The 13,807-nt window shown below is 37.2% G+C and overlaps 1 protein-coding gene across 2 annotated transcripts in view; it reads right to left on the reverse strand.

The window, feature by feature from the left end:
- The window catches only part of RAF1 (Raf-1 proto-oncogene, serine/threonine kinase), a 52,748-nt gene that overhangs the window by 36,901 nt on the left and 2,040 nt on the right, over positions 1-13,807 (reverse strand). The window contains exon 2 of one of the 2 annotated variants that reach the window (XM_044451140.1): positions 544-634. The exons of the other annotated variant lie outside the window; for it this stretch is intronic. The gene's annotated coding sequence lies outside the window, so the exon portion shown is untranslated. The remainder of the gene's footprint in view (positions 1-543; positions 635-13,807) is intronic. 2 annotated transcript variants of the gene reach the window in all.

The following is a 13,807-nucleotide window of genomic DNA, read 5'->3' on the forward strand; positions in this document are numbered from 1 at the left end:
ATATTTTTTGGAGTTTTGCAACCTACTGTGGAAAACTGTCATCACCATAGAGGGAGAAGCAGCAAAAGGGGAGAGAGGGAGGGCCTCCAAAGCATGCACAACTGCCCCACCCATCTAGAGAAGGAAATCTCTACAGCATTCTTCTTTGCAATGAGGAGCACTGATGAACTGGTGGGTGGCTATTTGCATTTTTTCCAATTTTGCAGGATTCCTTTGCCCCTAACCCCTGCAAATGTGGAGAGCTGACTTTATATGTAAGTGTTTAAGTGTTGTACATGCATTTTATATGCGTGATCCAACTTACACACAAATTCAACTTAAAGATGTTCTCAGGAACAGAACTCATTTGTAAACTGGGGACTGCCTTTACATGCAAAAAGCCTGAATTCTTTAGCAAACCTCACTGTTTTCAAGGCCTAATCAAAATGTTTTACAATAAAGTAAGATAACAATTTCAGGATAAGGGCTGGAGTACACATTACATTTTGCCACAGAGATGCTGCCAAAGTCACCATATTGGTCATAATGTATAGAAATACTTACTGTGCGGAGCTCCATGATCATGTTATGAACTTCCATACTCCTGTTTTCAGCAGTATCGCCACCATGGCAAATGTAGTTATGTGCTCCAGCCCTAAGAATACCAAATGCAATATGTCCATCATAACTAAGCTCACACGCCATACATTAAAATAATATACCATGTATAATCTACATGAAATATACATGTTGGATAAACTCTTCAGCACATTATAGTTTCCCATTGCCCTTCTTGGTAAATACAAAATCACCAAAATTTTTGCTAGACACATTTTCCACCACAACACTGTATGCCATGACTAATCAGCACCTAATGAAACAAATTGATTTTGATGTATATGTATGACCTGAAGATTCACTGAGGAAGCCACCCATTCATACATATTTTGTTTTAAGCAAACCAAAAGAGCCAGTGTGTGGGTTCGAGTCCCCGCTCAGCCATGGAGCCAGCTGGGTGACTTTGGGCCAGTCACAGACTCTCAGCCCAACCTACCTCACAGGGTTGTTGTTGTGGGGATAAGATGGAGGAGGAGAGATGATGTAAGCTGCCTTGAGCCCTTTGTAGGAAAAAGGCAGGATATAAATCCATAAATAAATAAATAAATAAATAAAAAGAAAAACAGAGCCTACAAATTAAATTTATGGATTCCAAATAACTCATTTTCAGTTAGAACTCTTAGGATTATCAATAAGTTTTTATATCAATAAGCATAAAATAAAGTTACTCTGCTCAGGTCCAAAATGGAAAATCTCAAGGGTCTGGCATTTTCTGCCTCAGCTCTGATCATACACATTGGAAGATTCAAGCCCAGTATAGTGGGTAAGTTTTTTGGCTAAGTTCTTTGATTACTTTCTAGCTATGAAGTATACTGGGTGTCATTGGGCCAATCACTCTCATTCACTTACCCTGAGTTAAAGTAACACCAAATACAAGTACAGTGAAATAAGCATGGAAGGAAAATAAGGAATACATCAGGAAATTGTCTTATGTCATCTCTACTTTCCTCTACTTTTATGTGTTTCTTAATCTATTGACATTTGCTGTCCCTGGTAAAGATATTCTATACACTACAATAATCTTTTGCTACAAATAAAATGCTAATTAACCCCACAAGACACAAGCATATTATAATATGATACCCAATGTCTAACTTTTCAAACTCTGGAGATGGGGATCTACTTTTGCCATCTTTGGTTTTTCACTGGTAAATTAACTTGTATCACATCAGGGCACTCATTCTAAAGTATAATATTTTATATGACATTTAGCAATTACCTAATTCAACAACCAAATGGAAAGAAAGAAGACATCCTAGTCACTTCCTTCCACCAATTAAACAAGAGAAAACATTGTCATTTGGATCCTAAGTCTGCATGAGTTAAACGGCACAAGGGATGTTCACACTGCAGCAAAGGCAACAAGTGATTTTCATTGAGTTTCCCCTTCTCCAGCAGGCCCCTGTGCCTTCCAGAATTCAATCTCAAAAGCTGAGGGGACTTGTAGAACTCTGGACACAATGGTGCTAGGGAAATGCTACAGGAGAAAAGGAAAAGGTGTAAAAATCGCCTCCTCCATCCCATGCCATCTCTGCCACCAGGAGCCTCCGCTGAATCAGAATCTCTTCTGTTTGTAATGCTGCATTCTCCCTCTGCAACTAGAAGAATTCTGACAAGTAATGCTTCAAAAGCCAGTGGCAAATAGCAGCCTTGTAATTTTGAGGATTTTTTTTCTTTGGGACTGTAGCCATAAGAGCAATAGTCAATATATTCACAGACTTGTGGATAAAGGTCAGTGTTAACATTTAGACATTGAAGCTTCTAGCCACAGAAAAACAACTTTACTGCCAAAATAATGACAACAGATGTATTAGCCAACTGTGACACTATTTGTAGGGTTTCAATTCATTCTCAAAAATACTTATGTTAGCTGATCCAGGAAAAAAACTGAAAAGCAGGGAGAAAACTTAAATCCTCATTTTTTTTACTCATACCAACTACTCAAAATTTTGATGTTTGAGAAAGTTGCTTGTTTTTAATAAAAGTTTATCCAAGATCTTATGGACTGAACATGACCTCTAAAACAATCTGTGGCTGAAGTCCATACATTTTCAAAGTTGTAATGGGATATACAGAAAAAAATGCTTTAAACAGCATGTATACATTTGGACTATGTGCATGAATAAATGAAATAGGCACAAACATGCTTTAATCAACACATAAATTCAAGGAAGAGCACAACAACAATATGCAAGGTAACACACAAAATTTTCATTTGAAAAGGAAAAATATCCCTGATAATTACAATCCAATATGGGCACATGAAAGAATTTGCTTCACAAGATGGAATTTGGAGGACTTCGATGAACTTAAGTTTTGCTTGTAATCAAATCCCTACTCAGAGCAGAAGTCTTATTTTAATGTTTGTTTTTTCTGTAAAGTATGATTTCAGTCTTAGCAGGCATAGTTAAACATAATTCAGAGGCAGTTACGCCACTGCTATTTTACTTACAATCTACAATCATACAGCAGAAACTAGCAGCAAATGTATTACTACAGCACAATAAACCCCAAATTAAGTAGCTATTTAAATATTTTAATACAATATCTTAATTAATGCAATATGAAGTCTTAAAATTTGCTATCCATACATTTAGAACCTAAATATGCTTACTCGGGTCCTGCTGAACTCCATGGAGTCTAATAAAAAGTAAATATACTTAGTATTGCAGCCTTCATTGACTTGACTGAGACAAAAGGCCAGCTCACAGTGGCTTAATTTGCTTGTGAGGGCTATTGTGCTTTCCTGGCCACTATTTTTGCATGATATCCACAGATAACCCACAAATAACCCTAAAATAAGTTATAGGTTATTTGACTTATTGAGACAAGCCAAGGATTAGGGAAACCCCCTTTGGCTTGGGTCCATACAACATTACAAACCATGACAATCATAGTGCCAGTGGATGCCTGTTATGACACAGCAGGCCTTGTGGATAAATAAAGTCATGATGGGGTATCATATCATGTGAAAAGGGTAAATGTATAGATGTCTTACCAGTGAGACAACTGAAATATTTTTAGTCTACAGATTCCTTTAACTTTCCGAATCAAAATGATTGTTTCCAATTTTAAAGAAAAGCAACAACTGCTTTAACTGTATATAAACTATTTTTATATCATGGTGCAATGCTAGCGATTTTATAAACATGAAGTTTGTATGCTGTACCAGAGCTATTACTAACAATAATAGAATCGAAAGCATAGCACAACATAACTGTAAATGCTATCTGGAATGATCCTCACTGACTTGACCGAGACCCACATTTCTCTACAGACCAAGAAAGGTGGAATTGCTCTAGACACAATATTTCCACCCAAATGTTATGGCAGGATTACCACTAACACTAGCAACCAATGGACATGAAAAGTTAAAACAGGTTACTTTGAAGAAACTGCAAGGATTATTCCTAGGGCACTGATAGGGCTGAACTACTGGGTGCGAGGCTAGGACCTACAACCCAGAAAGCCCCCAAACACTACTACCACTACTACTACTATTTTACATTTCCATACTGCCCATAGCTGAAGTTTTCTAGCCAGATCACAACATTTTAAGTCACCCATCCAGATTTCATCCAGGCTCAACCCTGCTTAGATTCCACAATTAGGCAGGATCGGGCACTTCAGACTATATGGAGGCTATATTGCTGTATGTATATTATTAAAAATCCTTTCAGAAGATTGTCTATGTGTAATCTCTTCTCCTGACCAAGTGTGCTGATTTTCCCTATGCATGCTCCCCACCTTCATCAGCAGCATCTTTGCTCTTTCTCTCTCTGTTTCAACTTTGGAAGATGTGCCCTGCAGCTTCATTTCTCCAGGATGCCTCTAAGCAACTCCATGTTGACCCAGAGGTTACTGTGTGTGCCTGTCACTTTATTCTACAGCATGCATGGACTCTTCTAACAGATGAAAGAAATAGAGAGAAGGAAAAGTTGACATTGTTTAGTAATGAACAGGACAGAGAGAGTGGATGAAGAAGCACAAGAAAGGGGACAGAAACAAGAGAGGACTCACCAGACGCAGGGAAGGGTAGGAAAAAGAACAATAAGGGGGAGAAGCTACATACTCTTCCTAAAAGCCTTCTTTCTCTAGTTCCCCTAGTCTGACAGCACAACTGATTATTCCATTGCCCATCATGATTATTCCAGGAGACAGACAATATTAATTTCTACAGCCATGCAGTATATTAGTTTAGGGATCTATTTTTCAAGTTAGAAATTGACAGAACACATTTCACCTAACTCAACTTGCTATCATATCAAATGTTTTGCAGAGCATTTGGTACTGAACCCATTTTCTTACATACAGAAAAATACATTCCCTTATTTTACCTCTGAAATGTTTGTAACAGACACAAAAGGTCATTATGCTCATAACTCCTTGAACTCAGAGCTTAGGAACATCATGTACAGACAGAAAGAGCAGTTGTGGCCATTGTTGCCTCTCCATCTTCCCACCCTGCATTTTTGCTACACTGGCTTTTTTGCCTATCTAGCAAAAGTGTTTCAGAGGGAATGAGGGTGAAAAGGCCTCAGAGATAGCTGGTATCATGACCTCTCCAGTCTCCTCCACTCCCTGCCCATCATAACTCTCTGAGATTGTGTTCCCACCACAGAGACCCCAGAAAACCAATAACTGCATCATATATTCCAATTCTTCAGTGCACTGGAACACAGCCAACAAATACAGATTAATTCTGCTGAGAACTCCAAGATTCAACCTTATCCTTAAACATGCTAACAAGGTAAATAGGTAAGATTGGAAGTTTATCTAGGCATGCTATATAAAATATCCCTAAAAGTACCAACATGTTAATTAACAAAGGAAAACTCAAATGAGCCTAATCCTATTTCTATCTACTGTGCTATCCCATATTGGAGCATACAAAAAACAGAGCTTCCTGCAGAATGTGGATGTTAAGAAAAACATTTAAATCCACTGGCTGTATTCACACACAACAATAACCAGAAATCCTGGTTTAATGAATCACAGCATACAAGCAACTCATACATTCCAGCTTCTCTCCTCCCTTCATAAACTAGCTTTAAAGCAGGTTTGCGAATCCTGGCTTGTTTAGGTAGACTTAACCTTAGATTCAAACACCATTTCTGGTGTTTGCTCCATTTCTGGTTTCTTTACCCACTTGCATGAAGGGGGTAGCAAATGGGCTACACATCCCAGCAAGCAGTTTGTTCCCACTGTTGTTTAGTACACCAGGCCTCCTGCTTTATCATTATGGGCAAATGAGGTTAGTGCCAATAGGGCAAGCGATGCTACAACGTAAGGCACTACAATAAATATGATACCTCTATAGCCCTTCCCACCCTTACAAGAGGTCTGTTTCTTCTCAATGCTCACAGGAACTATATTGTCTTATAGTCATTTACTATTGAAATAAAATAGTCTTTAAATCAACAAAGCCTTAGATCTGGAGGAAAAAAAGAAATAAGGAAAATTGCTGCAACCCTGGGGGAACTAGAGTACAAACCCTCCACTGACATTTAAGTTTTCACTTAGCTGTTTGAACAGTAAGTCTTCCATGACCCTCATTTAAAACATGATATCCCTCTATAAGTACCTCAAAGTCTGTCACAAATGGGAGGTCAAGATCTCTTCTCGCTGATACCAGAGTGCAGGACACGGAATACTCCAGTCAAGCTGTGACAACCCAGATTCAGGCTAGATATTAGGGAAAGTTTCCTCACTGTTAGAGCAATGCAACAGTGGAACAAGCTGCCTAGAGAGGTTGTGGGGACTCTCACACTAGAAACATTCAAAAAGAGACTGGACAGCCATCTGAGTGGGTGGTGTAAACTGGTATCCTGAAACAGCAGGGGGTTGGACCCGATAGCCTTCATGGCCCATTCCAACTCTACTGTTCTATGATTCTATGAAAAGTAGGGCTTCATGAGCAAAGAAATTCTGCATATGCTTGTACTCTGTTGATTTTTTGACTGCTCTAGTCATATGGTGATAGCTTATGTGAACATATGGGAGACAGTGCGTGCAAGCTGATCTTTTGTCTTTGAAGCCAGAGAGGATTTTGCTAGGAGTTGTTTTGGTCTCATTAGAGATTCTAGAAGGGCTGCAAAACAGGTGTCTGTGATTCAAGGAAATGTATGGTTTACACACCATATTAAAAGGAAATGCAGGAAAAAAGTTGAAGATCATGCAGTTATGAAGGAAGAGCTTTCATTCTATCATAAATTTCATTCTGTTTTTAATGTCAATGTGAAATCAGGAAAAATATGGGATCTACTCTATGGAACTCCAAAGCACCTGAAACATATCAAGTTCAGAAATAGAAGAGGTTTTAATAAGACATTCTATAGTACTTCATGACAGAATGAACCGAGTCTCTCATTTCTGAAACAGTTCTCTGTACACTAACTAGGAGGCTATGCACATCAATGTTCCCGAGCTTGGTGACCTCTAAATGCTTTGGAGTACAGTTCCCAGCATTCCTGACAAATGGCCATGCTGGCTGGCCCTGATGAGGCTTGAAGTTCAAAACAACTGGAGGGCACCAGGCTGGGTGCCCCCAATATATTATATAAACATATGCTCAGAGTACACCAAAAGTTCATGTAGCTATTCTCTTTAAACATCAAAGATGCCACACTGCATCCACTGGATCAAGCCTATTAAGTTCGTATGAAATCAAAATACCTTTTGGCAAGTACTACAGGATTAAACAGAAATATTTCCCACAATAAACAAACCAGTTATACTACCATAGATCACAAAACTGATTCCACATTGATTAAACGTAGTAGAACCAGAGCCTAAGAGTGTTCTACTTCTGCGAAGTCTGCACTAGCCCTTTCTTTAGGACCTATTCACACAACACATTTCTCTTACCATGCAAGTCCTACAGATAAAAAAACAACAACATATGAACAAAGGACAGCAGAAATCCCATGACTGTTGAAGCATTTTTCCCAACAGCTGTGATCACAGCAATTACTGCTACCCATAAATATAATCACATTTCATAAGGTGCCATGTCTATCAACATGGGACAATTGGGTCCATTCATATACATACAAATTCTGACCCTTAATGTCCAACTACACACATTCTAAACTAGTGCTAGAATGTCTGCTACTAATTAAAGAAAGACTCCAAGAAAAAGTAGACCTCATTAAATCTTTCCCATAGCAGGAAAAGTATAACATGCATACAAGAAAATTCCTTGAATAGGAATATGGGATGAGCACACCGAATTCTGTGAAGTTAGGAAAAGCAAAGAGAAACAGATTAATAGCCTCTATAAGGAAATAGTTGGCAGAAAAGGGTATTTGCTAGTACTACAGTGGCATGAAGCTAGATTCAAGACCAGTCAGTCAAGAAATAAATCACACACAAACACATTCCCATGTAAAGTCTTGCCTCAGAAGTCTAATTAATTCTGTTTTTCCATCCAACAGAGTAGCTAATGTCCACCCCCCACACACACACATTGAAGGTCTACGAAACTTAATTCATTGCCACAATATAGCGAACTGCTGAAGTACAGAAACTAAGCATTTAATCCAAGAAGACCCTTATTCAAATCTTACTTCAGCTATGGTACCCTTAGAATGGCTTTTGTAAACCACTATTTCTTAGCCTACTCCTACATCCAACATATACACACCCCTGCAACGTAGTTATACTAACTTATTTCATATGGCATTTATAAAATTACCAAGACAATATATTCAGAACATACAGCGAACTCTTGAAAGCACCATTTATATAGCAAGTGTCATTAATATAGTTATGGTCATGAAGTTCTAGTTGTTTTAATACATTTACTATAATGATGATGATGATGCCCTTTTATAACAAAATATATTTCAATAAAGTTATTCCCCAGAATTTAATATTAAAGCAGTATAATCTGAAGGTACAAGAGGCAGCCGTCATACTGAAGCTATGTAGGTCTTGGTCTGACCAGCAATTGAAGGGAAGACTGTCTAGGAACCACATGGAGCTACCTAGCAGTTCCATGATAGGAGAAAGGTGCGATATAAAAATAAACAAATAACATTTATAAGACATGAATGAAATCAAAGACAGAAACAGAAACAAAAAGACAAAGGGATTTTAAAAATAATTTATTATTTAGCCTATGTAGGGCTTCTAGAAAAAAGTATTTGCTGGCAAATACCTACATTCTTTCCTTATGATCTTTTTTCTGGCCATAATGCAAATAAAACTAATTTCAGTTACTGTCCTTTAACTTAAAACCACAAGGACAGATCTACTGGAATAGGTAAAAATAGCACTACTGAAGATGCCAAAGGAGAATCTTTCCACTATATGGCCACTGCTTAAACTGCAATATCAGCTGGTTTCTTTTTATAACCCTCTGGCGTGCATATATATATATATATATATATATATATATATATATATATCTGAACCACATTAACACAGTATATTTTAAAAGGTTGCAAAAGAAGACTCAACATTCATTCACATTCAACTCTGCCCTTTTTATTTTCTTAGATTTTAGTCTATTTCCAGGGCCATTTGTTTTTGTTCTTAGCAAACAAACATGCATCTAAAAAACAAGAACCTGGCCTTCCCTGCTTATTGTCTGATTCAAGCATACCATAATGAAATATCACTTCTACTACAGAAGCAGCAAGTCCTTCTAACACAGCCCTACAACTTGCAACCCTCCTAACTAAATGCAACCCACTAGCTGTACACTGCACCTCCTAAATGATTAAGACTACTGAAATGTCAGTTACTTGACAATCCACAATTCATGACTGGTCAAGGGAATTCAGCTTGATAGATCACATGCTATAATAATAATAACAACAACAACAACAACAACAACAACCACTTGAAATAGGCAGAGAAAGATTACTATTTCACTGCAAAACACCAATATGAAGAATAGATGTTGAGTGGATGGCAAATAGTCTTCAAAACATGGATGAAGCATATTCTTCCACACCTGCAGCTAGTTTCTCAGCAGTCTTTGCAATGAGTAAATCTTTCAAGTTATCTTTGCACCCTCCTCAATACATGCTTTATGCCCAGTAGGCATCTGAATAGTTCCAAATCACATAAACAATGGAACCTAACAGAAGTGACATAGGCTACTAAATAGTTTGGGAGGTGGCTATATTTATTAGTTACAAAGATACATCAAAGAAAAAAGCAAGATGGGCCACTTTTCTGATGACTACAAATGATAGAGTATTTAGTCCAGGAATGCACAATCCTCACACAGGCTGCTGGCACCCTCGGCACCACACATACACCCCACCACTCTCCTGTCTGTGCATTGTCAGCTGCCCCCCCCCCCCGACTCTAGCTCACAAAACTTTGTTTTTTCTCTGATAAACAGCATTACTGAAAGGCAAACCAAAGTATGGAAGGCTAAACAAATCTTTTGCCTTTCTAATCTATGGTACATTACAATTTTTCAAGGAGATGGGAAGATGGTTGCTCTAGCCCACTGAAATCTGTGACTTCCATGTCAATATCTTTATTCTACTCAATATCTATATTCTTCAGAATGAAAGGAGAGAACTAAAGCAGTCACCTCTTTTCTCCTGGCCCTTCTCCTATCCAGGGAGGAGAGGTTTAAGATCCTAATCTCACACTGTCTGGGGAGGGAGAAGGGGAATGTCTGTGTGCTCTTAGAGGCAAAAAGCTTGCGGACCCCTCCTCTAGATGAATCTATTTAATTCAATGTCCAAATTCATCTGGCAACATACACCTCCTGCTCCATCAATATGTATCATGGGGGGAGGGGGGAGAAAAGCAACTGTACAAGCTCGATAAATCAAAGGAAACAAGCAAGTTTACAATCCTAATTTATTCCCATTGCAGTATTTCAGGTTGCTAACTTGAATCTATTCACCTATATCCAATGGCTAGCTATGAAAGGCACACACCATTCAGCCAGTAAAAACTTTCCATATTTTAGCAAAACATTTTGATTTACAGCTGTGGTTAAGTCAAACTGCAGAAAGTAAACTTTAAAAGTTATGATACCATCTTTACACCTGGTTAAGAAATAAATGCAAGTCCATAAACAGAACACACACAGAACGCCTTGTCCTACCCACACTAAATAACATTAAACAAAAAGGTGAAATTCCCTCTCTCCTCTGTTCAGTTTTCCTTCCTACCATCTTTTGTAATTACCCACTATCCAGCTACTATATACATTTTTCCCCTTAATCAAATGTCCTTAACCATTTCAAAATTTCAGCTTGCTGTCCCCTCTAAAATTACAAAATGAAATGCAACACCAAAGATCCTTGGGTCTAAAATCCTAAACCAGATTTAATTACTCTTAACACCACACCCATCCAGTATGTCAGTGAACCAACCTCCCTCAGTTCACAATCTAAAAATACACAAGATGTTCCAAATGTTCTTAAGTGATACTATGTGCAGTGAATAGGGCACATTGCTAATTGATACAGTTTTATTGGGATTTGCCAAAAGACAAGCAATTTTGGTTATACCACAGCTGTACTGGAACACCAACTGAAAAATAAACAGTACTCTTGTCATACACTTCAGGCAACATTGAAACGCCTAACACATACCTAGCAGGCATTATCCAAAATATACACACACACACACACACACACACACACACATATATATATTGTACAGACTAATATAAAATGAAGCATAACTCAAAAAATAACCATCCACAACTTTGGGCAGATTAAATCCAGTCATCTTATTTTATTTTGATCATATTCACACTGATTGTGCAATACTTAGGCTTCTCCTAAAGTGTCAGCTGCAACAACAAAAGCACAACAAAGCATAACCCACAACTATAATTGGAAACTTGTTTGCCATTTTTTAACACACTGCTCAAAGGAGCACTTTGATTTATAACAGAAATAACCTGTTCAAGTTTAATTCTTGAATCAAATTTCTTGGATTAGCTTAACAGTGATTATACTTCCACAGTATTCCGACTGTGTTCCCTGGAATCCCAAGGTTCCATAAGAATCATTCAGGGCTTTACACCCATGATTACAGTGAAATAGCAAGATCTGCATTCCTTTGTTTTGTTTAAAAGGGAAAGGTCTGTGACAAGGTAAAGTCTGCGTTCACTATAATTCAGAGCCTTCACACACATACTTTCAAAAGCAGATTAATTCATTGTAAAGCCAAAGTGGATTCAGGTTGGGAGGAATAATGATCACACAGGCTTAATACAGGAATAAAATGAATGCAGAGCCAGAAATGTACTTGCAAGTGTCACCGTTAACACCCAATTGTGATTTTCTTTATGGCAGAAAACAAGCACATCCATGTCATTAAAATGAGCAATTTTTCATATTACGTTAGTACTGTTATACAAAGTTTTAGTATGTAGTCAATAAATTTAGCATTAGCTATTAAATAATAAATAAGTTCATTAATGGACTTTATATATAGTTTCATTTACATTGTATGAAATTTATTATTGAAAAATTTGTTTGAATCAAATGTATTACATGAAATGTATTTATGAATGGGTTCCACACTGAATGGGTTCCTTGGATATCTCACTGCTATACCTGAATGCTAAAAGAGAGTCTGACTTCATTCAAAACGGTTATCTGACATAATTTCTGCATGAAATTTAATACAGCTAGCAACACCATATATTGAAACATTTTTGTTCTGTACAGCAGCAGCTTTCTAAATAAAATAGCAATTTACCTCCCCCCCGCCCAACAAAAAGCAAAGACAGTACTCTTGAAAGTAGAATCTTACTGAAAGTCAGACTTCATTTAAAGATTACAGTATATATTCCTAAATATACAACTAGCAATGCTGCAACAACTTTTAGCCTGAAATAGTCTCCAACACCATTAAGCCATTGATGACTGCTATTGCAACTCAGAGACAGCATTGCCTAAGAGATCTCTGTCCATTATATTTGAACAGTCATATTATGCATGCAGTGCTATACATTTAACAACCAATTCATAGTTGTACTTAAATACAGAAAGGTTAAAACATATAAAGCTGCATTGTGCGGAGACAAGCCATTGGCCTATCTAACCCAGCACTGCCCATTTTTGCTTCTATTTCTCCAAGTGGCTTTTCCAAACCCTGCTGCTCAATATCCCTTTGACTTCTAGTAGCTGAGCATAGAGCTCTAAATGTGCAAAGCAGCAGCATAATCTCTCCTAAACTTAGGTTCCTTCCCAAAATAAACAGACATCATACAAACACCTTTAATTATATCTTCTTTTATTATTTAAATCAGGAATTTCTTCAAGTCTGAAAATACTTCAAATCTTATGGTTTGTAACACTGTCAGAAGACTTGTAAAGCTAGCTATTCTGTCTTATCTTCCTTCATGGATGGGGGTAGTCAAAAGAAGCAGTGGGGAATACTGGAAGATTTCAAATAGAAGATGATGTCATCTAGAGCCTTCTTCCCTGTAAAATTCTGTAAATGAAACAGCACAAGCACTTGACAACAACCTCCTGTTATTCAAGTAATTGTTCAGTTCTGACTTTCAGGCTACAATCACATACATATATATATATATATATATATATATATGTATATTAAAATTTTTAAACTAAGACTAAAAAAAAAAAAAACCAAAACATCAAACATCACAAACATTAACATTGGATTCACTGGGTCAACCTCCTACTACATATTTTTTAACATTCTAATATCAAATTCCAATTAATTTATCATAGTTTGAAAAACATCTCTACATTTACGCCAAGTCCCGTTTCTCCAGCCAATTATAAAAAGAGTCCCAAGTTTGATAGAAATCAGTATCCTCTTTCTCCTTCAATGATAAAGTCAGTCTATCCATTTCTGCACAGTCCAATATCTTTCTTATAATCAATCCATCGGTGGGCAGCTCCTCACTTTTCCAATATTGAGCAAATGCAATCCTTGCTGCTGTAATTAGATGCAACATCAAATAGATTTCCTGTCTGTTAACATCTTGCGGTATAATGCCTAACAAGAAAACTTCGGGTTTAAAAGCAAAGTGTTTTTGTAATATATCCTCCATCCATCTATATATTTTAATCCAGTACTTTTTTGCGTTGTCACAAGTCCACCACATATGATAAAAAGTACCCACTTTATGTTTACATTTCCAACATCTATTTGACATATTTGGAAACATCTTAGCTAGTTGACTTGGTGACAAATACCATCTATAGAACATTTTATATAAGTTTTCTTTATACAAAGTTGC

This window comes from Varanus komodoensis, unplaced genomic scaffold, assembly GCF_004798865.1.
Source record: "Varanus komodoensis strain SLA01 unplaced genomic scaffold, ASM479886v1 scaffold6_2, whole genome shotgun sequence".
NCBI classification, from domain to species: Eukaryota; Metazoa; Chordata; class Lepidosauria; order Squamata; family Varanidae; genus Varanus; species Varanus komodoensis.